Here is a 27,910-nt window from a genome sequence, read left to right as displayed (position 1 = left end):
ATGCCCGATCAGAAGGCACCTGTTAATAAAACCAACCAGAGAGCAGCCTCCCAGGACACCGCGGAGAGGGTCCTCCCCGGAGTCTTCCTTTGCTCATTCTGTCCAGCAGGCAGGAAGCTTGCCCACCGGGTGTGACAGGCAAGGAGCTCCCAGTCCGCATAAGGATGCCACTGTAGGTGAGCCCTTGAGTTTCCTAAGAAAGTCTGGTCACTGCTCACATGTGACAGAGGAGGGAACTGACTTTGGGCCTGGAGAAATCAAGGTGGGCTTCATGGAGGAGGAGACATCTGGCGAGGACCGTAAAGTTCTGAGTTGTACTCTGTTTACCGGAGAAGTCTGTGAGGAAGGGTAGGCTCCCTGGGCAGGGCCGGTTCCCTCCCTCGAGGTCCCTTCCCGGCCCCCCCAACGCCTGCCATTTGCTACACGTGCATCTAATTTCCCATGAACCCAACAGGAGAGATAGTGGCAATTAATATCTTTATGCAAATGTTTTGTGCCTTAGGGCATACCCTTGCTGTGATTTATGAACAATGATTAAAAATAACTCACTTAATGTAATCTAACGTGAACAAATATGAGGAGACCAGATTAAATTAAACTTCTTCCCCCTGGAAAAAGAACTTTGAAGGTCACCACCGTCTCGGAAACACCAAGTGGTTTCCTTCATTGGTGTTCAAGGTTTCAGGCCCCAAAATGAAATTCTAAAAATAAAAGAAGCTGCATTTAGTATGTTGCCCTGCAATTCGGTCTGTGCCTTCAGCTGATCTTGGGCGACTCTGAGGTTTCTTTCTGCCCTGAGCATCGTGTTTTGGGAGGGAAGGGGCCGCACATCTGTCTGACGTGGGGGTCTCTCCTGGGCCCCCGCCATCCCTTTCTGGGAAGTCCCCTTCTTTGGCCAAGTTGGAAGAAAGGCCCGGTGGACTGGATCAACAGGTCTTGATCGCTCCTTCCCACTCTCCCTACTTAAGTACAAATCACTAATCTCCAGCCGCTGATTCCACGTCGGGCTTCCAAGAAACACAAGCTCGTGGGGTCGAGGACCCCTGGGTCAGAGCAAGGTCTCCCCCCCCCGACCGTCTGTGCATCACCACGTTTTGTTCGCTGAGTCAGCAGGATCCCAGCCTGCAGGGAGGGGCGCATTAGCGGGAAAGGCACGGAGGGGAGTGTTCTCATAGGAAGTAGTTTTTAGACTGAAGACTGAGAGTTGATAGGAAGTATAAATCGCAGGCTATCGCCGTTGAAACATTTATTTGCCCTGCAGAACGATGACATGTCCCCCAGGCGTCTTCCTACACCCACACGGGAAGAGGTCACACATCTTCACTTGGACGGATGCGTCCTGGTCAGCTCGGACACTAGCTGACTCAGACAGCGTGCCTAGATGCTCCCTCCAAGGTTCCCCATGCCAGGCAGGTGACCCATCATATGTGACCCATTGGGTTGTGGAACCAGAAAAAGCATCACACACCTCAGAGACTGCAGTGACCACCACTTCTTTATGCTGACCACCATCTGTCCCTCTGACCAGGTGGGTGAGAGGTCACCATACACCAGTGTCTGGGACGTTCCTCTGCACACACTCTACATGAGGGGCTGGGGGCCGTGGGTCACTCAGTCCTGCTGTTGGCCTGGCAGGCAAGAGGACAGGAGAATTGGTTATGTTTCAAGGACTTCCTTTATGCAGAGAGCATGCCAGCGTTGTCTCATTTAATACCTTGGACGACTCCGAGTAACTCTTACCTGAGTAATAGCAGTGGCTAGGACTCGTTGACCTTGTCCATTCATGCGTCCATCCATCCAGCCCACCTTAAGCATCTACCTTGTTCCAGGCATCCCTCCAGGTACCAGAGACACAGCATCAACCGTAGAGAAAATGATATTGTCAAGTTAGCATGATAATGGAACGCCGACTCGCAAGTACTTTCTGCTAGTCGTCCATCATATGAAAGAGTGCCGTACTTCATCAACCCTAGAATGAATCGCCGCTCGCCCCTTAGTGCCTTGGAAATCTGGAAGTACTCAGTCATGCCTGTTGGCCAGATGGTGGTCTGATCACAGTGGTCATTGCCCAGACGTGTGTGCCGAAGCTTGCAGAAGGGGTGCTTAGCCTTGGAAAATCCCGACCCCCAAGCAGATCATCCCCTTAAAGAATGCGATGTGCGTGCTCGTGATCACAGAGGAGAATGTTGTGTGGGAAATCGGAAATACAGGCAATTCTTCCTCAAGAAGTTCCAGGGACCCAGACTATACTTATGAAGCAGTCTTAGCAGCATGGTGCTTGGGCCGCGGAATAGTGGCCCCCAAAGTTGTCCACGTCCTCATCTCAGAACCAGTGAACACAGTAGGGTCCCTGACACAGAGGACTTAAGGCTACAGGTGGAATTAAGCTGCTAATCACCTGACCTTGACACAGGGAGAGCGTCTGGCTGCTTCAAAGGCGGTGGGAAGGGCCAGGAGCCAAGGAATTCAGAGCCCCTGGAGGCTGGAAAAGGCCAGGCAACGGTGCTTCATTGAGCCTCCAAGGGAATCGGTCCTTCCAACACCTTGGTTCTAGCCCAGGGATATGCACGTCAGCCCTCTGACCTACAAAACCAAACGATAATGCATTTGTTTTGCTCTAAGCCTCTAAATTAGTGATAATTTGTTACACAAGGACTGGAAACTGATAATTTGTTACACATGGACTGGAAAGCAATACAAATATGTTACTAAGTTGATTTCTCTTCCATTTTCCTTATGCACACACCAAAGTGGTGTGGGATGAAAACGTTTGTATGTATACTGACGCGGAGTGGTGGGAGTGTGCTGCCTGCACGTGGTGTTGCCTACGGTCCGTGAGAGTAACCGGTGACAACGAACGGTGCCTTAGATCTAATGGATAAAGAGCAGCAAAGCTACGTACCTGTCGTGTACCCATTCTTCGATGTGGAAACTGAGGGCATACAGATAATGCTGTCAATAGGTGCGGGCCGTGACCCCATCCCTCAGGTTACTCCCGAGTCCCTGTCTACCCCATAACATCCCTCCTGGCCTAAGGTTGTGCCCGGGTCTCTGGGGGAAGATACTGACCTGGGGACGTGGGGTCTAAGTCATGTGATCTAAAGCACGCGGGCCCCCCCCCCCTTGCCGTCTGGTCCCAGAGGAGGAGAGGGGTGCTGGCCCTGCTTTGTCCCCCCAGGTCAGCCTGGAGTCCCTCCTCTCCCACTCAGGATGCCGGGGCCAGTTATGAGTCCGAGAGTCAGACGGATGGGACTATCGCCCAGTGTGGCGCAGAAATGAAACTTCATCACTCACGGCCCCGGGCTGGCTCTCTGCAGCCAGGTTTTCTGAGAGACTCAGGTATCAAGCATGGGTTCGCACTTGCAATTCAGCGGCAGTGACCCCCTCTTCCCCGAAAATAACTCTCACAAAAATGTCACCTAGGGATCTTTATGACTCGAGCTGTCATCTCTCTCCCCAAAAGGCCGGCTCTTGGCTATCTGTGGAAAAGACTTTTCAGAATACCTTCTCAGATAAATCACTGCTTCCTTTCACAACTTAGAAGAACAGAACTTTATAAACTTGAAAGGTAGAAGAGGGAAGAGGGGCCTCTCGGAGGCTCTGCTGGCACAGGAGGCATCCGCGGGCCCTCGGGCTCCCTGACTGACCCCGTTCTTCACGCTGTTAACAACACACAGGGGCGTTCCGCAATTCTCCCTCATGGTGCTCGCTCTACCCTGCAGGCCACCAGAAGCACAACTGATGGGCTGCCTGTTTGAGAGCCAGAGAGAGGAGGTTTGCAGAACTCACTCTGAGCCCTGGGGAGGTGAGATGTACTGGCTGCAGACCATCCTTCACTGGGAATGAGGTCCCTGGAAACTTCCATCACCAGCACTGGCTGCTGGGGGACCAGCCAGGATGGGCCCTCAACTCAGGGGCTACGGGTCAGCCACGCCGGCCTCACCCTCCGAGCCTGCCTGCTCCTGTCTCCGTGGCCTCTTCTAAGGACTCTGCCTCAGATGCCAGCAGGTGTCACACAATCGAATCCCTGGACAGAGATGGCGATGACTTCCCTGCTAAGAGGCTCAAGCGGGGAGAAGCGAACAGGGAACCAGCAGCTTGCTCTCTCCCCATCAGGGCTGTGTAAGTCCAGGCAAGCCACAGGCCTGCCCGAGCCCTCTGCTTCCTGATCTCCAACATGGGGTAACCGCGGCTGCCTTACACACCTTCCAAGAGTATTTGGAGTTTGAAATAGGAAGGTTCGTGCACAAGCTTTCGAAAGTAGCCGCTCTGCCTGTGGATGGTGAGTGTCTGCCTGATCCTGGTTCGCTGGAAGGAGCAAAGGGATCGGAGCCGGCTCGCTGAGCCAAAGTCCCACTGAAGCTCCCTGCCCTCCAAGGGGCGGCAAGCTGTGTATCTCCCACCCCCTCCTGACCTGTCCAGACCCCTGACGGACCTATGTGCTATGATGGCCCGTGCTCTCCCCCAGTCTGTGCCACAGTTAACACCATGAATGGCCATTTGTGATTTTAAACAGATATCTGAGCTATTGGGGTGTTTTGAACCCCACGGCAAACTCTCCTACATCATGGAAGACCCCACACCAGCATTCCCACTTCTGGAATAGCTCTGGTGGGCAGAGCAAAGGGAATGGGGGTGTCTGTCCCAGGGGATTTATAAGGGGGCGTCAGGGTCCAGTTAGGACAGCACATGGTGTCAGCACCAAATTCACTGCAAGAACCTGTTTCCCAAACACGTGCTTTCTCCCTATGCAGGGGACTCTCACCTTGGAGGGACATGAGCCCCCTCTTCCAGGGTCTGAACATGAAGAAATGAAGGCAGTCTGGAGGTCGAGAGTCTAGGTTCTCCCTGGGCTGACGTGTGATGCTGGACAAAGCCTGCATCTCCCATCATCTGCAGCAGGGCTGCCATGCGGGCTCCCACAGCACCCCCCATGAAGGGCAGGGGAGCCTGTGCTGGGTGCTAGTGAGGTCACATGAAGGAAGGAGGAAGATGGGTCCCCCTCCTTGCCACGGTCACCTGGCTCCATGCCAGCGGGCCCCGCCAGCTGCTTCCGGCCAGCCTGCGACTTTGTGGGAGAGCTGGTCATGGGGCTCTATCTCACCAGGGAGGTGGAGGGCATGGAACGGGTCACCAGTCACTAATTTCTTGGACTGGACCCAAGAACCACATCTTCAACAGCCCAGTGCTGGGTCTGAGCTCGTGGCTAAGGAGGACGGCCTCCGAGTTTGGAGGACTGGCCAGAGGAGAAAGCACAGATGCACAGGGAAGGCCGGGGGTGACGTCACCAGTCAGAACCTGCAGGACACTCCCTTCTCCTCCAGAAGGACGCGGGCCGGAGGGGAAGGCGCTCTGCTCACAAGGGTGTGGGTGCATTCATGGTCCCGGGGAAGAGGACACAGGGTTTGGGCTTTTCTGCTTACAGAGGGAAAGGGGGGGATTTCAGGTCTTCCCTGCTGGGGGTGACAGGACACCCACTTCTGGGCTTCTGGGTCAGCCCTCGGATTGTCCAGTTTTAGCAGAAATCCTGTTATCCCGTCACGAACCCGTGGTGTGGCCAGGCTCTTCCCTCCATACCCGACCGGGCTCCCCACCACCCGCAGGCGGCCTCCCTTCGGCAAGAATCCTGTCGGTCAGCTTAGTCAGGAACTACCCTGGCGTCTCTGAAATTTCCAGCTGCCCCACGCTGCTCCTTGGCCATAAGTCTCCACTTTACTTTGGTGTTTTAGGAATTGGACCCATTCGACACAGAGGTCTCTTTACCCCTGTTGCAGTAGTTCTGAATAAAATCAGTCTTTACCGCTTTAACTGCTGTCCAGCTCTAGTTTTCTCCACCAGGGAAAGTCAAAGGTGCATTCTGGGCATCCGATGAGGGCAGAGGGGAAAGCCGGAGGGTGCACAGACGTGACGGGTGCACCAGCGCCACGGGCAGTCAGTACAACCCCCTGAAGCAGCCACAGGCATGACCAGGTTAGGACCCGAAGCCAGCAAGCATGTGGGAGTGGAAACCCCAGCAGAACAAATAGGAACAATTTGGCAAAAAGTGTACAGCATTATCAGGACAGAGCCTTGGTGTGGGTGTCACGTGCTGGGGTCTGAGCCCGATTCTCAGGCTTGGACCCCACACCCCCGGGGTCTGACCATCACCTGGCATTGCCTTGGACATGATCCCAGACTCAAAATCTGCAGGGGCAGGGAGCAAGGGCCCTCGGGAAAGTGAGGCAGAGAGACCCCAGCCGCCATGGGGCTAGAGTCAGGAGCACAGGTCAGGCCCACCCAGCTGGGGTCTCCTGTGTCTGCCCAGGAGGTCGGCTGGAGCAGGAGATGGGCACGAGGGACAAAGGCTGGGTTTCGGTCAGGAGGAAGAAGGAAAGACAGAAAACAGAAAATAAGGGAGTCTGGCAAGAACAAATCGGAGTCTACCACCAAGAACAAAGGAACCCCACCAGAGGTCCTAGGGGAGCAGAGGAAGGTAAAGAAGGCCTTGGAGGAGGTGGGGGATGCAGAAAGGCCCCAGGGACGTGTCCAAGCTTCCCGGCAGGACGCACAGAGCCTGGGACAGGAAGGTAGAGAACTATCTCATGAGCAAGCTGAGGCCCGCACCACTTGCCTGACTATGCCCCCCGCCACCGAGAACTCACAGCTGCCCCACCAGCCCCTCATTAGCCTCGTGAGCTCAGACCATTCTTCTATGAGCCTCTGTGTTCCTCTGCAAGCTTGTGAGCAGCCAACCACGTGCCCCTCGGCAGATGCCGCCTTTCGCTCCTTCGTCTGTTTGAGGATGGATAAACCCTCAAGCATTTGAATCACACGTTCTATAGTCATAACTGGGGAGAAAGACTCATTTCTGAAAAGACCCAGCATGGGCACCCTGCCACCTACCAAGAGCCTTCCTGCTCACTTCCCTGGCAACTGTATCCTGAGGACCATTCTGAGCCAGGACTATGTAGAACTGTGACTTCATAATCTGAGATTGATGTCGCATGAAGTCCCAGCAGTACACGGTGATATATAAGGAAGGAGTGTCCAGCGCTCCCGCCCTGCCCTGCAAGGAGGGACTGGAGGTGGGAGCCTCAGGGGGGAGCTTCCTGCCAGTGTCCCGGGGGGCAAATGGTTGGTGTCTGCAAAGGCCCTTGGAAGAGGGTCCCGAATGCAGCAGGGGTTCCCAGGGAGCTGCCAGAGATGCCCAGCTGTCCGCTGGCTCCCAGCGATGGGCTTAGAATTCCATAATCCATCAAGAAGTAGAATCCAGGGCTCTGAGTCTCCCAGCAGGGAGGTCGATGAGCACCAGATTGCTTAGCTCCCCAGTACCCCCGCTGACGGCAGCACAAGGACACGCTGAGTCAAGACTCGCTCGACCACAGCAGTAAATGCTCACCTGATGAGGCTTAAGGAGGAACGTCAACTCGGTAGACATTTCCTGTAGGAAATAAGCGTAAACTCAGGAAAAGGTTCCTGAGCGTGATTCCAGGCGCCTCGGGGTCTGAAGCTAACAATTCCAGCTTCCTTACTCGGTATTCACAGTGCTCCTCCTTTCGTCGGGTCCTATTTCAAGCAATAATCTACAGAATTTAACATTTTCATACCCACCATTTGGTCTTCTCAAACACAATATATTTTTCTATACTTGGTTTAGATGATTTTCTTTTAAAAATAAAATGTTAATAAGAGAGCCAATGCATCCCGTGTGTCCCCCCTAATCCCAACCCCCGTCATCAGAGACACCCACTATCCTGAACTTGGTGTCGTGACACATACTGACCAAAAAACCATAGATTTCACTCCTTCAAACTATTTTAAGTTTGGAAGAATTATGTATAATCTATAGCATGTTGTATATAAACATTGAAATCCATACTTGCAGTCAAGACTATTGAGACTTAGACGTTTGCAAACAGGTTCCAATACTTCAAACGTCCTCTTACGATTGGCACATTCTGTGTGCTGTTTGTATCATCGCTGATTCGGAAGTCGCAAAGGTATCACGTTGAATTAAAGCTTTGGGGCTGTGGTTTTCTCATTCAGATCTTCAGTCGGCCCGGAATTTATGTCTGTGTGTGATGTGAGGTAGGGATCGATTGTATTTTTATTTCGTACAGAACATCTATTGTCTCAATACCATTTGTTGGTGATTCATCCTTCATCTGCCCATATGTAGAGCCAACTCCACTTTATACCAGCAGGTGCAGACCTATGTTGGAGTTCCTCACTTGGTCCATTTCTAGATTCCCTTATCCCTGCATCAGGACCATCCTATCTCAACCACCATGGCTTTATAATAAATGCTGGTAACCGGTAGATAATGAAGGTCATAGCCCAATGGAACAAAGTCTGTGACATATCAAATGTGGAGAGGCAAGCTAATGGCAAATATGCATGTCCCTTTCCAGCTGTCTACACCATAACTCAGCAGTGAGGACAAAACAAAGTATTACAACTTTTGTTTCAATCACCACATATGATTTAGAAGACCAACGAGGAGGAGGACATCCGATCGATGTACCTGTACTCCTGTTCTCTTGCTCTCCTTCTCCCCTCCTTCTTGGTGCAACATGATTTCATCACTGATCACTTCCTGTCTGTTTGATTAATTTCCTCTGCCCAATCTTTAAAAGCAGGTCTTTCTGTGTGCCTACATCGGAGAATGTCCTGGACATTCGTCTGGAGGACAGCTTTGACAAGACAGAATCCATGAGAGACAGCTTCTTCCTCTCCCCATGTCCCTCTGGCCCCCATGGTTTTGGATGAGGCAGCTGCTGTCACTCAATTCCGTGCTCGCCTGTAGGTGATGCACCATTTCTCTCTGGCTGCTTTCAAGACATTTTCCTCGTCATTGGTTTCCAGAAATTTCACTGTGATGTGTCCAGACATGGATATTCTGGGGATTATTTGACTTGGGCTTAGTTCATCTTTCAGAATATGTAGAGTTATGTCTCTCACCATGTTTAGGGACTTTTTCAGCAATTATTTCTCTCACACCCTACTGTCTCCTGGGACCTCTGCTAACGGATATTGGAGATTTGCTTATTGTTCTCAGCCTCAGAAGCTCTGCCCATGTTTCCCTGTCTTTGTTCTCTGTTGTTCTGAACAGAGAATTTCCTTTGTTCCATCCTCCGTTCATGGACTCTGAGTTCCCGCATCTCTGCTGCACTGTGGCATCTCTCTGGCAAGTTTGTGAAGTTCTGTTACTGTGCTTTTCCATTCTATGATTTCCACCTGATTCTTCCTTACAAACTCTATTTCTCCCCTGAGATTTCCTTTTTTTTTTTTATTTGCTTCAAAACAACTTTAATTGATTATTCATGCATTTTTAAGATGGCTGCCTTAAAATCTGGTCAGATAATTCTAACATCAGATTCACCTTCGTGCCAACATTTATTAGTTATATTTCCTCATTGAAGTTGTGATTTTCATGGTTCTTGGTACGACAAGCAATGATGATGGTACTGCAGACATTTTGTCTGTTATGTGAGGAGACTCTGGGTCCTACTTAAACCTCTAATTTTAGCAGACTACCACTTTGCTTGTGTTAGCATGCAGGTCCTGGCCTACTTTTGGGAGGCTGTTCCACTAGCAGTTTAATTTCCAGAGTCCTCGTGGTATAATTTTGGGCTGTTCAGTTTATCTGGTGCCTGTGGTGCCCCCATTGGTCCTTTCTGGGTCCTCCTGAGGGAGCAAAGGGGTTTCTGCAGACCAGGCCCCTTTGTGCCTCTTGATGGGGGAGGGAAGTCTCAGGAGTCCCTGGCCAGCAAATCATTGTGTACCCGCCCCACCCCAGCTCCTCACTGTCTCAGGGACGAAGAGGGTCCCCAGGTTGCACCATTTGCTTTGGGGGGGGTCTTTCTTGCCTTTACCTCCAACTGTTCCTGTATCTCTAGTTCAGAAGGGGCAGTCTCAGGACTGCTGGGGAGGGGGATTGTCTCCCTGGACACTTATTTTGGGCAAAGGCCCCACTGGATCCTCCTTGGTGGTGGTTCTGGGTTGTTGGGGGCATTGACGTCCAATCCAGGGCCACTTCTGCCTTTGTTTCTGTTGAGCTGGGGGCAGGGAGCACCAAGGTCTCCTTTTCAGATGGGTGGGAAGGCCCGGGCCACCTGCTGCCTTGCTGTCCCTCCGTTTCCTGGCTTCCTGACCAGGCTTTCTTCCTCATGCTGCTTTTCAGAGTTCCCAGTGGTCATCTCCCGTGATGTTTCCAGGTTTGCAGCTGTGCTTAGCAGAGAGACAGCAGCTGGCCCAGGCCTGCTACGTGTCCTCCGGGGCTGACCTCTCTGTGCTCACAACTCGGGCTTCTCTCTGCAGGGACACCCCTGGCTCCAGACCCTGCACCCACCAGCATATCACCCAGCATTTCTCTGTGGATGCCCAGGATGTCTCCCACATTGCCTGGCAAAGCAGTGGCATGCACCTTACCCCCCGCCCCACCAGGTCCACAGCACTGCTAGCCTTCTCCATCTTGGGAAACCATACACCACTCCCCAGTCGCACAAACCAGAAACCAGAGACTGGTCTTTGGATCTCCGCACATGCATGGCCTGTCGGTGTGTTAGTGTGTCCCCGTCACCTCTACACATGGCCACAGTTGCCTGCACCACCAGGCAGGCTCCCCTCAGGTCACTGCTTCCTCTCTCTTTGCACCTGCCCAAGCGAGTGAAGCATAGAGCACCCTGGGTCCCAGTGTTCCTTACAGCAGTCCGGGGTCTTCCCACCACACCTAGGCCCAGGCCTTTCCCTCCTGCGACTACATTACCACCCACAACGTGGTGACCCTCCCTTTCTCCCATCCGTCACCCACCACACTGGCCACACTTCTGGCCGCAGACCCCGCAGACATTGGCCAGTTCAGGGCCCACTTCGTGTTCTCTCTGTGTGGGTGGTTTTCCCCACATCTGTGGCTGCACCCAGATGGGGTCCCAAACCACTGCCACCTTCACAGAGAATTTTGTCCTGGGGACTCAAGCCCCAGCTGAGCTCAGGTCCTCCTTCCCACCCTCTAGGCCACCCTCTGGGATGTCGCCTCACCTTATCCTTCCCAAAGCACAGAACGGGGACATCAACATCGACTTCGTTGTCTACTTACTTAATGTGCTCAGTCCCACCACCTCTTTCAAGGACCCATCCTGTGGGCACCGGTCACTATCACAGCCCAAGAACCCACTGTCCCCCACAGAGCGGGACTAAGTTCTGGCCACAGAGAGAGTGCAGTCAGTGAGAACCTCAGATGTGCGGGGCGGGCAGGAGGGAGTCACGCCAGGTCTCTGAGCCAAGCCCCCAGGCTCCTTGCCACGGCTTGGTTTCTTCCTGGCTCAGGTGTGAGCCTCCCCTCCACCCTGGAGCCATCTCTCCAGTGGACAGAGAGAGCGAAAAACACAGGGGAGCAGAGCCAGGGACTGGGGTGGAGGAGGGGCTGACACAGCTGTGTCCAGACCAGACTCCGTCCCAGCACCCAGCTTTCTGGATGTCCTGCAGAGTGAAGCCTCCATCTCCGGCTGTGTTTCTAAATCAGCTCTGAAGGAACGGAAACTCCATTACCACACGTGACCCAGACCTGAGTGGAGGGCACTCAGCGAGGCGGGCCCTGTCCTGACTCCACCAGCTCACAGACGCCTGATCAGACGAGGGTCCCTATGTCCATTATGGAGGAAGAGGAGAGGCAAGAGGGGACTCTGGGGATGAGGTAGAGAGGAGTGGGGGTGGGGGGAGGCAAGCCTGGCTGGGAGAGGGAAGCAAAGAATTCGATAAGCAAGAGGAGGCAGAGGCAGGACGGGAGACATAAAATTGAGAAATAATTCTCAAATTGGATGCTGACTCTGGCATGGATTTATAGCATATTATGAGATTCTAATGCAAACCAGAGCTCTGGGTTTTATTATTATTATTATTTATGCGGAAAACTGACTAGGAGATCAGTGTGGAGATTCATGAACTTGAACTACACCAGATCGAGCCAGAGTGATTTTTTTTTTCTTTTTTACCTCTGCCTCCCTAGTTTTCAGTGTGTGTAGCTCTCAATGGGGAAATAATCTTCCCTTTGATTTCAAACGGTCTCTGAGTCTTTCAGAATCTTTGGGGCTGCAATGGGAAGCGGGTAAGTCATTCACTCGAGAGCTTGGCCTGGTAGATATGGATCTTTAGACACAATGTCTGTGGGAAAAGAGTGTCCGGACCCAGAAGGACCGTGAAGCGATTTTCCTGCAAAACATGGTCTTTTTTATTAGCCTCATCCATTCCTTCTTAAGCTATGGGGTATCACAACAGTGCAAAGACTCAGCCATCCGCCCCTCACTCATGCCAGGGGCAGGTTCCGAATGTCTGTTGTGTGGAGGGGGGCCTGTGGGGCATTGTGCAGGGTGGAGGGGAGGGGAGCCTGCTCGCAGTCTGCAAAGACCAGAAACAGAGATCGCAGCAACTCACAGACGCCGCTGGTTGTGTGACTTCCAGGGTATAAAATACGGCAGCTCCCAGCGGGTGGTGCTGGTCTGAAGCAGACACAGCGATGGGCTCACAACTTCCCGGACGAACCCAGGCTCCCAGGCCGGGCTTGCTCCCGGATTGGCGGAAATATTTGCTGCATAGCTGGGAGAAAACTATGTTGTTCGCTAATGTGATCACTTCAGGCATATAATCAATGATCCCTATTTTTTTTTATATTCGTGTAGAATTTCAAACATATCTACATGTAGGGAGACCTTCCTTTTCACGTGTGCTTCATCTGTAACTTTTTGTCTTTTTTTTTTTTAATCTACTTTTTTTGCAAGTGATAATATCATGTTCCAATGTGTATCTCTAAAAAATGGGTGTTTTCATTCGTAACCAAATACCACGACCACATCTAACAGTTGACAATGACCTATGATGGTTTGTTTTGTTTTGTTTTGTTTTTATGTATTTATTTGAGAGAGAGTGAATGAGAGAGAGAGAAAGAGCATGAGAGGGGCGAGGGTTGGAGGGAGAAGCAGATTCCTCACTGAGCAGGGAGTCTGATGTGGGGCCCGATCCCAGGACGCCAGGATCATGACCTGAGCCAAAGGCAGACACTTAACCCATGGAGCCCCCCAGGCGTCCGATCTGGGATGTTTATCCAACACGCAGTTCATAGTCAAACATCACTGAGTGCTAATGGATGTCGTACAGTCGGCCAGCTCCACCCAGAATCTCCACGAGGCCAATACACTGGTCCAGTGGTTAAGACCCAAAGCCCCTTTACTGCTCAGAAGTGTTTCACCCCCTTTCATTTTGGGTGTTAACCTCTCCGGATATCAGAGCGGTTGTCGTGCAGAACGCCAGCCACACAGGCCTCGCGAGTCTGCTCTGTGTGGGGCCGTGACGTTGATCTTCTGTTCCCTACTTTTTATAAACTGAAGGCAGAGGATTGCGTACCCTCAGATGTAATGTTTCTGGATGGAGTATTTCATAAGCGGAACTGCGTGACCCCAAGGGCATCCCAACAGGAGACCCACATTGTGGTCGCCCCAGCTTTAGAGGAGCTAAGATCACCAGTGGTTCTGGGTGGTGGGTCTTACACGCTTCCCCGTCTGCCCTTCTGCTACAGGATCCATCCATGGACAGACGTTGCCAGCTAACTCTAAAGAGGCTGCAAAACTGATTTTTAAAACTCTAACTCCTGCTATATTTAACAGCTTCAAGTTTTCAATGAATAAAACGGAAAAGAACGGTAACATCCTTGGTGGCATCTTTGTAAGTAAATTTGGTTTTATGTGCAACAGAGGAGGGGCCGATCCTGCCGAGCCCCACACATTTGTAGAAGAGGGTGGACGCCGAGTCATCTCAGCCCTGTCTGTGTCTACAGAGGGTTAACTCTGCACAGGGCTCTTGAGTGAGCATCGGGAGACCTGAGACACCTTCTGCCTTCAAGGAGCTCACTCTCAGGGAGGGAGAGAGAACACACGTCTCCCTTATGCTCTCCACATTTAGTGACAGGGTCCTGTGTGAGGGACAGCATAGACTGATTAAGGATGCCTCTGTGGGGACAGACAATCCAACAACAACAGGACGTGGATGACTCCACTTGAAGGATGAGCTGGGATAGAGCGCCCAACCCACACTGAAAGGCAGGGCTGCAGGCAGGAGGCCATTTGGTGTTACTGAGGAGCAGTGGTCTGGCGTGTAGGGAACAGGACCAGGCGACCATGTAATTATTCCTGCGAATCAGGACCTGCCTGAGATGGCTACATCTGGGACTACCTCAGCCAGCCTGGATGCTTCCGTGAACTCATGGCTCAGTGCAGGGATGATGGAAAATGAGACTGGAGAATCCAGCTGGGATCAGGGCAGGCCCCAGCTGTTAGGAAAACAGATCTGCGAGATACTGGTGTTTGATGGGTGTGTTTCGGCACAATAACATTGTCCCACCCCCCATCAAAGATGCCCGTGTCCTCACTCCCCAGAAACCGGGAATATGTTAGGTTACGAGGTCAAGGGGGGTTAGATTGTAGACAGAGTTCGTTGTTATGGGCTGATGCTACCTGAGGAGATTTCCTGGATTATCCAGAGGAGCCCAGAGTAGTCACCAAGGCCCTATGGGAAGTGGGGGCAGAAGAGGAGAGTCAGAGGTGGTGATGCGTCTGTGGAAGCATCATCAGCAGAAGGACTGGACCCTGCGCTGCTGGCTTTGAAGATGGCCAAGGGGGGCCTGAGCCCACAAATGCACTCGGTCTCTAGAAGCGTGGAAGGGCGAGGACAGACTCTCTTTGAGAGGCTCCAGAAAGAAGCACATGCCTACAGGCACCTGATTTTACCCAGTGAGACCCGCAACGAACTTCCGACCTCCAGAACAGCAAGTCAACAAGTGGCACCGTGGTTGGTCTCCACAACTGAAGGAAGCTAACACGGGATTGGCCATGATAGGAGGAAGATGACTCTCAGACTTCACTTTTGGAGGACGAGGTGGATCCTGGGGCCATTCATCAGCAAGTAAAGAGAATCACAGTCAAGGACAAAGGCCGTGCCTCCCATTCCAGCAGACTCCAGTTCCTGCTTCTTCCGTAACCACAGACCGTGACCCCCCAGAGCGAACAGGTAAAGACCAGTTGGTTGGATGGATCTCAAGAGAGCCTCACAGTCCGCAGGATGTTAAGCATGTTTTCATTACAGGAGTGAGGCAATGCCTCAAAACCAGCCCAAGGCAAAGTGGGGAATGTTCACGAACAGTTAAACTCCCTCACATGATAATGTCACTTCTGGGTTCCTTTCTGCAACCGTGCCTGGGGATGTCGTCCCATTATTCTGTGGCTCACGATTTGAATAACTTCCAAATCAGTCAAACTCCTGGCCTCCTGCAATAACGCTAGTGTTATTTATTGTTTGTTAATCCAAATAAAATAATCTTTTGGAAAACGTTTCATGTTAAACTGTGGATTTGTTGAGAAGAACGCTCCCTTGGGTCTGCAGATTGTCTGCCACATTCTCTAATCCAGGGTACTTTTAGGAAGCATTTCCCTTGCCAGTGATGAGTTCCAGAAGTGGACGCCTGGCGTAGTTACTTTGTGTAGTTTAACCTGGGCGGGGGGCGGGGGGGAGCATGGAAGGCCTGTTCTGTGGGTCTCAGAGCTATTTCCCGAGAAGCGAGCCGAGGGTCTCCAGCATCCCCGTCTCTCCCGCAGGAGTTAAGTCACTAAAAGTCGGCTCAAGGGAGTTGTGCCACAGTAACAAACAATCTCGAAGTATCAATGGACTGAGGCAAGAAACATTTGTTTCTAACCCACATTACTCGTCAGCTGTGGGTTTACGGCTCCTTGCACCTTCCTCGTTCAGGAATTCGAGAAGGGGGAGGAGCCCGTGTCAGCCACCACTGAGCCCAAGGGCGTCTGGGCCCACCTGGGACCCCTTCCCCTGAGAGGAGGGGTGCAGAGTGGGGAGAAAACCTCAACCCACTTCAGGTGACGGGAGCCGCTGAGAGGCACCACGGAAAGTTCCAGATGCTCCCGAGCACTATTTAGCGGGGATGGGAAGATCTAACCAACCACTTCCTTTTAAGTTAGGAGAGCGGAACGCGGTGTCTGCCTTGGGATTATAAATCTGCTCCTAGCTGGTTCTTACTCAGTCCTCTAGAGGTGCAGCCTGTGAAGCTGACTCTAGAGGTGGGCTCCCGTGGACGTCACTGTAAGTTGGCGCCATCTGTATTCTTCCAAGCAGTCAGATCATGATTTCTGACATGGTGATTAAAAAAATCCTCCTAAGAAACTCCTTTGTTGGCTTTTTAATTGAATTAGAATATAAATGAAGCACAGTTTGCAAATCTTTTGTATGTAATTCACTGCTCTTTTCTAAAGGGAAATGCGTAAAGTCAGATTTAAACACTAGGATACTCCTGGCACCCCAGAGCCTTTCTCGGGACCCTCCCCGCATCAGCCACTGGAGTACGTGTCAGTGAGGCGAATCAGCTCAGCCACTAGCGATGAGACCCGTCCACGGCCCTGCGATGAGCAATGTTCTTTTTTCTTTTTTTTTTTTAAGATTCTATTCATTCATTTGAGAGAGAAAGAGAGAGCCCAAGAGAGAGTGTGCGCGAGTGAGGGTGAGTGGGGTGGAGGGAAGGGCAGGAGGAGAAAGAGAAGCCGGCTCCCCGCTGAGCAGCGAGCCCAATGCAGGGCTCGATCCCAGGACCCCAGGATCACGACCTGAGCCGAAGGCAGACATTGAACCAACGGAGCCCCCCAGGCGCCCCAGGATTGTGTTCTTTCTGTTGCTCTATATTCCGTTGCACAAATAGTCCAAAATTCATGCGTGCGTTCTATCTTTCACACCGTTTGCACGGTTTCCAGTTTCAGCTGTCCTGAGCACGTTTGTCCTTCGGGAGCCCACATGCTCCCCAGTCTGCCGAGCAAGGGTGTGAGAGCCGCGATACCAGGTGGGGCGTGCCGGGGTCCGGGCTTGCGGATGCCTCGGTGTCTTCTTTGAGGTCCGTCACTTCGGGGCTTCCCGATGAGGCTCCGCTGGGTGGTGGCTGTGTCATTCGGACTTGCTTTAGCCACCTGTCGAGCTGACCCTGACCGCCGTGAGGTGTCCCTCCTCAGTGCCAGCCCCTGCTGCCCGCTGTCGCCGTGCAGGGACGCTGGTGTTTTTGTTTTTTAATTTTAAATCTACTCTGCTAATCTGCGCCTCGTATTTGGAAGGTGCAGTTAATTTTCATTTAATGTACTGAGCTGAGTCATGAATTGCTAATATTCGATGATTTTCACCAACGAAAAGACAATTTCATATGATTCAACATAGTAATTGCTACGTATTTGGTTTAAATCTATAATCTTACCATTAGCCTTCTATTGGTCTCATATTTTCCCCTTTTCTTTCTCCTCTTGAATTATTTATGCTAATCCAGTGTGTTTTATTATTCCGTTCTCTTTGCCGTTAGCTCGTAATACACCCTCTTCTTATTTCAGTGACTACAATGGAGATTGTAACAGGTGTCGCCGCTATGTTACGAAGTGCCTGGAAGCAGTAGCTTTGCTGCCTCGTGGACAAGATCTCGCAACGCTTGCGTTTCGTTCACAGCCTCGTGCTTCCAGCCGCCGCATGCCGTGTGGTTCCCAGTCCTTGGCTGACCCCGTCCCTCCCTGCAGCTGCATCTCAGCTCATGCCACTTACCACTGCCTTTGTAATTCTCCCCACTGGAGGGGAAGAGTCGATGTCCCCAAGCCACAGCACTCAGCCGGGTCATGTGACGTGCTCCAGAAAGTCCCTTCCCCACGTGTGGGACATGTTCTCACCATCCAGGGAGCCCAAGGGGAGCAGCCCCAGGTGGAGAAGACACAGACCCAGGGCCAGGCCGGGAAAGCCCAGTGTGCCCGTCTGGTCGTAAACCCACCTACACGATCTTCACTTTAGATCACCCAAATTCTGTTTCCCGCATTTCCATTCAGATCTGTCTGATGAGATTCCATGAGCTCCTGCCTCTGTCCGAGGTCCCAGGCCGCTGTCGGAGGCACTGAGGTCTCCATCTCCATCACCTCTGCAAGAGCCCATCGGCCATTTCTTCTCACGACCACGGGTCTCATTTCTTTCTTCCTCATGCATCAAATAATCTTTATTTTATACTAGACATTGACTGTAAGAAGGAGAAAAGAATGGCAGGGACCACAGGAAATAAACCTGAGGTAATACCTCCCTCAGCAGGAGGCCTGTTCCTCCTCAGGCCAGGTCATGGGGGTCGGTCGGGGTAAACCATTCATCTCCGCATCGAGCCGTGTCGGGGCTTTGCTGGAGATTCAACCCACTTCAGGTCACTGCTGGGTTGGAACGTCTGGAGGGCGCTGTTCACAGGGCGCTTTTAGCACGACCTGTTGCCCGAGCACTGGGGGGTTTGGGGGGTTTCCAGGGATCCCTGTGTGATTTACAGACCACACATGGGCTTTCCAAGCCATGTGCGTCTCTTTTTCTACTTTCCAGCCAGTCTACCAGCTCTGTGGGTCCCTCGGCCTCTCTTGTCTCTCCCATCCCCAGTTTTCTGCCCCTCAGATGTCTCCGACCTTCAGCCTTGTCCCAGGTTCCAGTCTGCTCCTGCGGTCGTTAGTGCCTTGGAGAAACCCCTCCTGGACTCCTGCCCTGCCACTGACCCTCACGGCCAGTGCATGGGCTCCACACTCGATAGAGTCCAGGCCACACACCACAGCCCATCAGCTCCCACCAACACTGTGAGCTCTGAGAAACACCACCAGCCCTTAACGGTCACGGTCACTCTGCACCGTCCCCACTGTGAGCACCCCAGAGCGTGCAAGACCTGAAAATGTATGAATATAGGATTGAAGTGACAACGAGGAAAGGCCACTTAGCCATGAGAATGCATTTGACCTTAATATCCAATTTCTTCTAGGTACCACTTAATTGTTTCCTGAGTGAGTCTAACACTGCCATTCAGTGTCCCTCATTTTCCTTCTAGGACCTCTTCTGCCCCCAAAGAGTGCCTCCGCCTTGCTGTCTGAGGATTCAAGGTGTTGGGACCGAGTGATCCCCTCCCAGCTAATTCTCATGCCGTGCGGCTGAGCCGCTGCCCGCTCCTCGCCTCCGAGCCGATACTGGAGGCTGCTCTGTGCGCGGAGTCTGCTCACTCTGAGCCCAGCGGAAGGTGTACAACGAAAGAGAACCTATTTCTGCGGGAGAAACACGGGCAAACCCACACCCACGAGTGCACGTGGCGGCAGGCTGCGGACGGCGTGACAGCAGGATGCTCTCCGCCCTGTGTGGGCACAGCGTACCGCGTCTGCCACTTCTGAGGGCCGGCCCCGACCTGGCCGGGCTCCCCCGCGGCTCTCCTCCCTGACGAATACCCCCAGGGACATTTGAGGCTGCGCTGTCCTCCCGAGCAACAGGGTCCCACCTATGTTCCCCGTGCGTGTGCCACGGCCCCTCTGGGTGACTCTACCAGGAAGTAAGCCTCAGGCCCTTCCCCAGAGCAGCTGCCACTAGAACGGAAGGTGTGCAGGACGCAGGGAGCGGCCTAAGACCCCAGAGGAGGTGTTTAGGGCACGAGAGCTCCAGAAAATACCTTTTATCCCCAATGCCTGGAATCCATGTTCCCCCAATCTCTGTGTGTACACTTGTTTTGCAGCAGAAAGATCATAGCCGCGGCTGAGTGAACTCTGGGCATAAAGCGCAAGAGGGTCTGTGCCCCGCAGAGGTGTTGTGTCCGGCACAGGCCAACCCCCTGTGTGTCGGTCCCTCTGATCGGCTGGGGTCCGGACTATGGGGTCAGGGTCGGGAGGGATCTCGCGGGAGAGCAGGAGGCATGGAAGACGGCCCGGCACGGGCCCAGCAGCGAGGGAGAGGGAAGGCGGAGGGAGGTCTTGAGACCCGAACAGGGCGTCTGTGCTACCCCGGGAGCAGGAGGAAGGCCGGAGGCAGGAAGCCGATTCTGTCCACTGCTGTAACAACTGAAACAGAAAGGGAATGAGAGCCGGAGCCCGCCCCTCTGGGGAAGAAGGTGGTGTATTTTACGCAAGGCCAAAAACCCAAATGTGACAGAAGCCAAGTGTTGGAGAAGGTCACGTCAGAGTCACCGACAGTCCCCTGGGCCCCCTGGAACTGCTCAGCCCCTGCCGGGGCAGTTCTGGCACTGCACTTGGCTGAGTGGCTCTGGAGGCTGGGGAGAGTCCGCGGCAGTCTCCGGGGGACCAGAGCCCCCCTCCTGCCCTGTGGCCCTGGGTCTGCATAGGACAGAGCGTGGGGGCCCAGGGCGGAGCATCTGAGCCTCTCTGCACTGTGTCCCTCCTTGGCCGACGTTGAACAGGTTTCCGGATGACCTTGACCGCGGCCTGCTCCCCGGCAGCAGGCCCTCCCTCCTTCAGCAGCCGCCTCTGGAACCCTCCCGAAGGGCCAAGCCACTGCGTCCAGCCTCCCTGAGCAGAGAGATGAAGCCAGCACGTCCACGCCCACCCTCTTCCCGTCCCTTCCTCGGGTGGTCAGCTGCAACTCAGAAAGGGCCCCGCAGACCCAGGGGTCCAGTCAGGCTGCTCCTGAGCCTTGAGGGATGGGGGCTGCAGGCGGCTTCTCCAGTCCATCCTGACCAGCCAGTCCTGCTCGGCTGCACGGCCGGCGCCTTCCACCATCCCCATTTTGGTCCCTGCGTTGTGTCTCATCAAGGCTCAGCCCAGGGGTTGCACCTGGTAAGAGACCACCTGAGAGAGGATGGACAGAGCCCTTGTCCTCAGAGGAGGAGACGGACTCGTGAAGCAGTCAACTAGAACGAGTGGCATGTGACGACTGTCAGGAGGGATGGAAGTCACCTGCCCACCCCTCCCCGGTAGCTCTGCCGCTCACCCAGGTGTGGTCCTGCCACGGCTGGGACAGTGTCTGTCTCACCTGCCGGGGTCTTCTGACTCCGCCTCCAGGGGCAGGCAACGGTCTGGCCGAACTCGGCACCTCGTCCTGCTAAGACCCCTCAGCGGGGCAAACGGGGTTCTCCGTCAGGGACGGCCTCGTCCCCTGTCCGTCTGTCCCCCTGTCGCCGTCACTGTGCCCACGGCCAGGAGTGCTCCCTCGCCAGCGTCCCCTGGCCATCTCTCCCACCGGTGGCCTTCACCGAGCCGCTGGATTCCTTGTTTGCCACCGTCCTGCCTGTCCACCAGGACTCAGTTCAAATGCCCTTTGCTCAAGAGAACATTCTCCAACACCTGCAGGCAGGTCTTAAACATGAGGGATAATAGCAGCTCTTAAATGGTGTGGACGCTGGTGCTCACTGAGCGGGTGACGTGCCCGAACTCGCTGGACCCCTGGGCCCGGCTCGGCGCTGGGGCCATGTGGCCCACTCATGGCAAGCAGGCCCGCTCCCCGAGCGCCTGGGAGACTTCTGGGAAATGCTCCGGTCATCACAGAGCCAGCATTAGAAACTGCCCGACGCAAACTCACAGTCACTCACATAAACTCAAGCAGTTTGCGCTGAGAGCAAAGGTAGTCGATGCTCCGAACCCAACAGCAGCTGCCTCCGCACCGGGCTCCCCCGCGGTCTTGAGATCGCTGTGGCCTCACCGTGGAAGGCGGTCCCTGGTGCCACGGGGCCTCCCTCCTGTCCGCCTCCAGGGCCCCCCACGGCCAGGTGACACTGGGCATCGTCACGGGAGCGCGCACACCCCGGAAGTCGGCCCGCGCTGCCACACAGAGCTCCGTGGGCTCGTGTGCGAGGGTCCGGATTTCACACCATCCCACAGAAAGTGTTAGTAAGGCACAGCAGGCCTGGAATGAGGTCACGTCTGCAGCTCGCAAACTGTGCCTGGAATTCTACAGCGAGAAAATCCCCATGCGCCAGGAGCTGGAGCCTCTCCCGCGAGGAAGTCACGCACGCCCCGCCACATGCCTCTGTCCCCTTTGCCTTCCTTGTTCGCGTAGCACAAGACGCCGACAGACAACATCCACTCTGGGACGACACTCACTGGTCAGTGACGTGGGCAATCCCTTCTCCGAACCCATGTAACCGATCGTTTCTCAGTAATGACCTTTACTGTAAACTCACGCGCACGCACGTCCAGGGGACCATGTGCACATCTGCTCAGGGCGGCCGGCGGCTCATACTTCTCAGCAGCTGTCGCAGGAACCCCCAGACGGCAGCTGAGGCTCGGGCCACCTCAGCGCAGGCGGGGAAGCAGGGACCGAGGGCGCGGGTCATGCAGAATCCACAGCTTCTGGGAGACAGAGCTGGAATCGGGACCGTGCCCCTCCGACTGTGCCCCTCCGTCCGCAGCCCAGACCCTGCTCCCCTGCTGTATGTCCTCTTGGAGTCTGTTTCCACCCGCCCTCGCCCCACCGACACTCTGCAAGCCTTTCTCACCGTGAGGAGGGCTTCAGGCTAATCATGTGTGTTCTCCATCCTTCAGAGCAGGGTCACCCGTCCTCCAGCGGCTGCACGCAGCTCCTGGTAGACAGTAGGCGCTCAATAAACATTCACATGCATGACTGAGTTGATAAAGAAAGAGTGCCGTCCCGGGTGCTTTTTACTTTCAGCCTACAGGCCGTCCTCAGGGCCCCGCTGCTCCCCGCCTGTGTGCTCCCTTCCGTGCCCCCTTCCGTGCCCATCGGCTGGGCTTCCCGTCAGTCTGTCCAGCTTCACGTGGCCCGGACTCCTCCGCCCTTCCCGCCAGATGCCCCACACCCTCTGGAGGCCGTGCACGGGCCTGTGTGTGCATTTGGTTTTCCTGCTCCGTGGACAGGAATTCTGCAGGCGGACAGCAGTAGGTGGCCCATTGTACATCCCAGTCCCCGGGCCCTGATTGGGCTAGCCCAGCACAGACTACCCCTCACAGAGAGTCCAGTGAGGGCTCTTCTCCGTGCGTCCCTGACCGGTCTGGCTCCCAGCAGGCTCGCACTGAGCGAGCGGCAGGGGCAACAGGGGCCCTTCTGCAGAGGTGCCCTCAGTCTCTGCAAAGGTGAGGGGTAAGGCTGGGCTCTGTCCCCAGGAAAATATGCCTTTCTGGTTCTGGGCTGCCTGGAAGCTGCAGATGGCCCGTGTTCGGGTGATGAGCTCCCTGCGGGCTCTGTACTGGGGAGTCCCCGCTGATGCAGAGGAGAGCCGAGGCCCCTCCTGCATTTGCACGGACTCTGGAATTGTCCGCAGCAGCTAGTGCAAGCCTCTGTGGGGACAGGAGAGCTCTGTCTCGGCCGTGGAGAGGTGGCTGCGCCTCTGGCAGGAGGGGACGGGGCAGGGAGGAGGGGACGGGGCTGGGGAAGCCCAGGACCGGTCTGACGGTCCCTGCTTCCTGGCCCCAGCCTGGCTGGCGGGGGAGGGGGAGCAGGAGGCCCTGGATGTCTTGTGCTCAAGTCCATCCTGCTCGCCTTCCCGCACAACGGTACAAGCCCCAATGCCAGCAACCAGACTAGGCCTACGGGGTCCCTGCAGCCAGGCCTCCTCTCACCTCCTCTGGGCTCGGGGCACAGAAGTGGCCTGTGAGAAGACGAGACATGATGTATGGGTTCCAGCCTCCGTCTCCCAGTGGGCCTGCGGGAGTCAGCTTCCCTCTCCTGCTGCCAGGCTTTTCACACCCACACTGGGGGTCCGCCATGCGTGTCCGGCCCCACAGCACCAGTGTGGGTCCTTGAAACCATGACCACCCATGGCCTGGTTTTTAGTACTTAGAATTGTGGAATTTGGGGAGTGAGAGAGTAAAGACTTATGACTACTGACAATCTGGTGCCAGAGGTCACAGAGACGGGTCCCTCAGGAGTGACTTATGTATCCAGGCAGCCCCGGGACGTGACCACATACTCCCAGAAGCCGGGGGAGGAAGCCAGAACCCGCGGCCCTTGTCTTGTCCCAGAAAGCACCTCCCCGCGTGGCTGCGTGGTGGCTGTGTCGTGGCACTCCAGGTCCCTTCGTGACTCCTTGGGCCTCGGGGACGCCGGGATGGAGGACGCACTGCCCGTGGCTCCTGCAAGGTCCCGCCGAGCCGAGGAAACTGCTCCCTCAGCCCCACATTTGGCAGACAGGGAAACTGAGGTTCTGATGAACCCCACGACCATGAGAGGCGGAAGGTAGATGAGCAGCAGACTTCGGACGTCCAAGTCCGTGTTTTCTCTCTGCTGGGCTGCGGGTCACCTCAGGGAACACGCAGTCACGTCGTTGGGTGGGCTCAGTCCCTGCAAACCCCAAGATCCAGGGGGTGTGCACGGTGGGGACACCCACCCCCCAAAGAGGACTTTCCACATTGGCTCAACTATCCACTGTGTCACACGTACTCTGAGCAGAGGGAGGGACAGACAGAGGGACGGATGGAGCTGGGGTCGGGGGAGAGAGAAAAAGAGGGGGAGGTGGAGAGACAGATACAGAGAGATGGAGACACAGAAAGAGAGATGGAGACAGAGACAGAGAGACGGGAAAAACAGAGACAGGGAAAGGTACAGAGAGACGGCTAAGGAAGCAGACAGACAGAGACACAGAGAGACAGAGAGACAGAGGCCGAGGGAGAGAGACAGGTGTCTCTGAGAACAGCCCTCGCTGCCCACCTCGTGCCCAGGCCCGGGACGCGCCGCAGGAAGGGCAGGTGAGCTTAGCAGACCGTGGGCCTAGCTCCACAATCAGCACAGGACAAATTAAGCCGTAATCATAACTGCTTTTGTCTCCTGATGATGTTTTGTCTTATATTACAATTTCTGCAGCAATAATTGATTTTATGGCTTGATTCCATTCCTTGCTCTCGTGCTGAAGACACAAACACATAATGAGATTGTCGTCCAGCATTCGCTGAGATGAAATGCCAGCAGGGTATCTGGGATGAATCAACCCCGCTCCTCGCATCCGGCTGTCTGGGGCAGGGCGAGCAGACCCACCGTCGGGGCTCCTGGGGACCCTGCCTGCGGCCCGGCCCCAGCAGACCTGTCCCGGAAAGTAGCCACGGGCCAGTGTGAGGGTTGCACGTGGGTCAAATTAGTACCCGTGTGTTGCTATGGGGAGGGTGCCCTTCCCACCCAGACCCTCCGTGACCTTGGTGGCTCCTCCCACAAGCACCCTGGGACAGGGACCACCAGCCGCACGACCGAAGGAAAACGGTCATGTCCTACCGTCTGTCCTCGTGATGCAGAGCCGAGCGACAGCAGGGGACTCGGGCTCACAAACCAGGCGTGTACTCTTCTCCCCACGAAGGACAAGTGCCAGGGGGAGGGCGGGATGCCCCATGGGGTCAGCACCCTGGGACCAGCGTGGCAGGGACCTGGGTCTCAGCAGCTAAAAGGAGACAGATCTATTGCCTTACATCGGGGGGGCCAGAATAGGGGATCCAGCTGTGGGTGGGGCTGATTCTCCGGAGGCCCCTCCCTCGGGCTCGCTTGCAGACGGTGGTCCTCCCCCCACGTCCCCATGTGGTCAGACTTCCACACCTTCGTGTGTCCCAATCTCTTCTTACCGGGGCACCGGCCAGACTGGATCAGGCCACCCCAGGACCACCTCCGCCTTAATGACCTCGCAAAGGCCTGGTCTCCAGACACGGCCGGCACAGACGTGGGATCCCAGCACCAATATTTCCTGGGACTAACACCATAGAAGCCGGACAAACCACAGCCCGTGAGTGGACGGTGGAGACGCACTCCGTGCCAGGCAGGACTTTCTCCCTGAAACGTCCGTGTGCTCCTTGCGCTCACTTCCCGGGGTTCCCATCACGACTTTGCACAAACCGGGTTTCGTATAAACCATGTGACATCTGCGATGAAGACACCGTCCCAGGACTCAGACACTCTTCTGGGGGCACGTAATTCAATCCACCGTGTTCCTTCTAATTAGGGGTAGGACAAAATTGTCCTCTGACTTTCCGCGGCCACTGGAGCCCTGCTCAGCCACAGTGCTATGTGAGAAGTGAGTTGGAGACAGCTAGTTCAGGGAGGCCTTGACAGGGGTGTGGAGAGGCCGGGTGAGGGGGGTGATTGGCATGTGGAAACCATCCAAGAGGAGTCACGCCAATCAACACTCAGCACAGAACGGACGGCACGGACCAGGCGTGATCCCAGCCCGCAGGGAGCACACAGCCTTCCTGGGACAGACACACACATAAATCCTCCTAAATCCAGGCCGCTCAATAGGGAGGGAGCTGTCACGGCAGCCGGGAGAAGGGACGAGAGGCCAGGTCCTTCCTGGGAGACTGGGGTAAGTGTGTGCTGGAGGAGAAGCTGGGGGACAGTCTCTGCTCAGGCTGAGTCTCTGGGGAGCATGTCCGGGTGGAGGGGTGATGCTTGAGATGGAAAGGGCGGGGTTTGCGGAGGGAGGGTCCGTGAAGGGCGGCCGTGGTAGGTGAGCCTTGGGAGATGCCTGGCTGACGCGGACAGGAGGACGAGGGACGAGGGACAAGGGCACCTATCACTGCAGGTTTGATAGGTGTTGACCTGGGTCTTCCTCCAGCCCTGCAGACCCTGTGGAGAACCACATCACCCCAGCTAATCCTCCCGAGGACATGCCAGGCCAGCGCTCCCTAGACCGGTGGAGTCTGAACTTGAGTCTGTCACCTTGGTGACACCCGTGAGGCAGGAAGTCTGCAGGAAGGACCGGGAAGGCAGTGGTGGGTGATGAACAGAGGGCCTTCCCATCCCCCGCTCTCCCACCCTCACTGCTGACCCCCTGAGGTCTCCCCACCCTCCCAGAGGATGCATCTCAACCCCCAGCCTGCTCAGCCTGGCAGACTGGCTTTGGGAGCAGCTCCTGGTCCCACCACATTTTAGCAGTTGACCGATCCCCGGTTGGCTCTGCTTCCTCACATGGAAAGTGGAAATCATAATAGAACTTACTTGGTAGGGCTGTTTGGAAGATTAAATTTAATGCACACACACACACGCACACACACACACACACATGGTGTCAGAATTTGCAAATAAAAATACAGAATCTACAATCCTAAAAATTCATTAGCCTACGTGTGATCCAATACTGCACGGTATACACTGAAAAACATGTTTTTCTGAGATCCAAGTTTAACAGGCGTCCCGTGTTCTCTCGGGCCCCCTCACACGTGCACGCGTGCACCACTGGGACACGCTTCCTACCCCTCGGGAGCCCACTCTTTCCTTCTCTTTGTCACGGAGTCTGGTAATGGGCTCCCAGACGCACTGTCCCCCAGGCTCTTGTCCTCTCTAACGGTGATTGACTCCAGGCACCTGTCTGATATTTTCAAATGACACGTCAGACCCTGACAAACCCCTTTTGGGATCCTCTGACGGACCTCCCCGCGGGTCTGGGGTCGCCAGCCCTGCCCCTTTCCACTGTCTTCTCTCCTCCGTCCCCCACTCTCCTGCTAACGGGCTTGCTTCCTCATCATCCTTCCATCCATCCGGCGCCCACCATTCTTGAGGCAACTACTGTGGGGTCCAGAGCAGGTGCTGGGGGCACAGGGAACTGGGACAAAATGACGTCCTCACAGAGCCACTGCACGGCCACCCCCGTCCCTCCCCACCTAGCCAGGGGTGTTTCCCTGGGAAGGAGACCGTCGCAGGAGAAGGACACCTGTGGGGGCTGCTCTGGGCAGGGCCGTGGCCTGCATTACTTTACCAGACCCCACAATGTGCTGTGGGGCAGTATTTTTATCCTATTTTTCAGGCCAACAAACAGACTTAGGCCTAGGGGGAGAAAATGCACCTAAAACACAGTGAGCCTGTATCTTAGCTGGGACCCCCCAGACCCTGGGGTTCTGCACAGAGGAGGCGGGGCCAGGGAGCCTCTGCTGTCAGAGCGGGCAGGCTCCTGATGACCCATCCACTCGGGGAGCTCCTGGCTGTGCACGGTGCTCCTGGGGAGACACCGGTCCCCCAGAAGGGCATATTACCCCTCACGCAGCTGGGTATCTGGGGAGCCCCGTCTCTGCACTGCTCTGGCTTACGGAAGCCCTACACGACCTGTATGAAAACTTGGGGATAAGGCGGCCTCTTTAACAACTTAGAGCTTTTCCTCAGCTTAACACACAGAGACCGCTGCAGCCCGTCCCACCAGCTGGCA

Source organism: Lutra lutra, chromosome 8, assembly GCF_902655055.1.
Source record: "Lutra lutra chromosome 8, mLutLut1.2, whole genome shotgun sequence".
Taxonomy (NCBI): Eukaryota; Metazoa; Chordata; class Mammalia; order Carnivora; family Mustelidae; genus Lutra; species Lutra lutra.
This window is presented reverse-complemented; position numbering follows the sequence as displayed.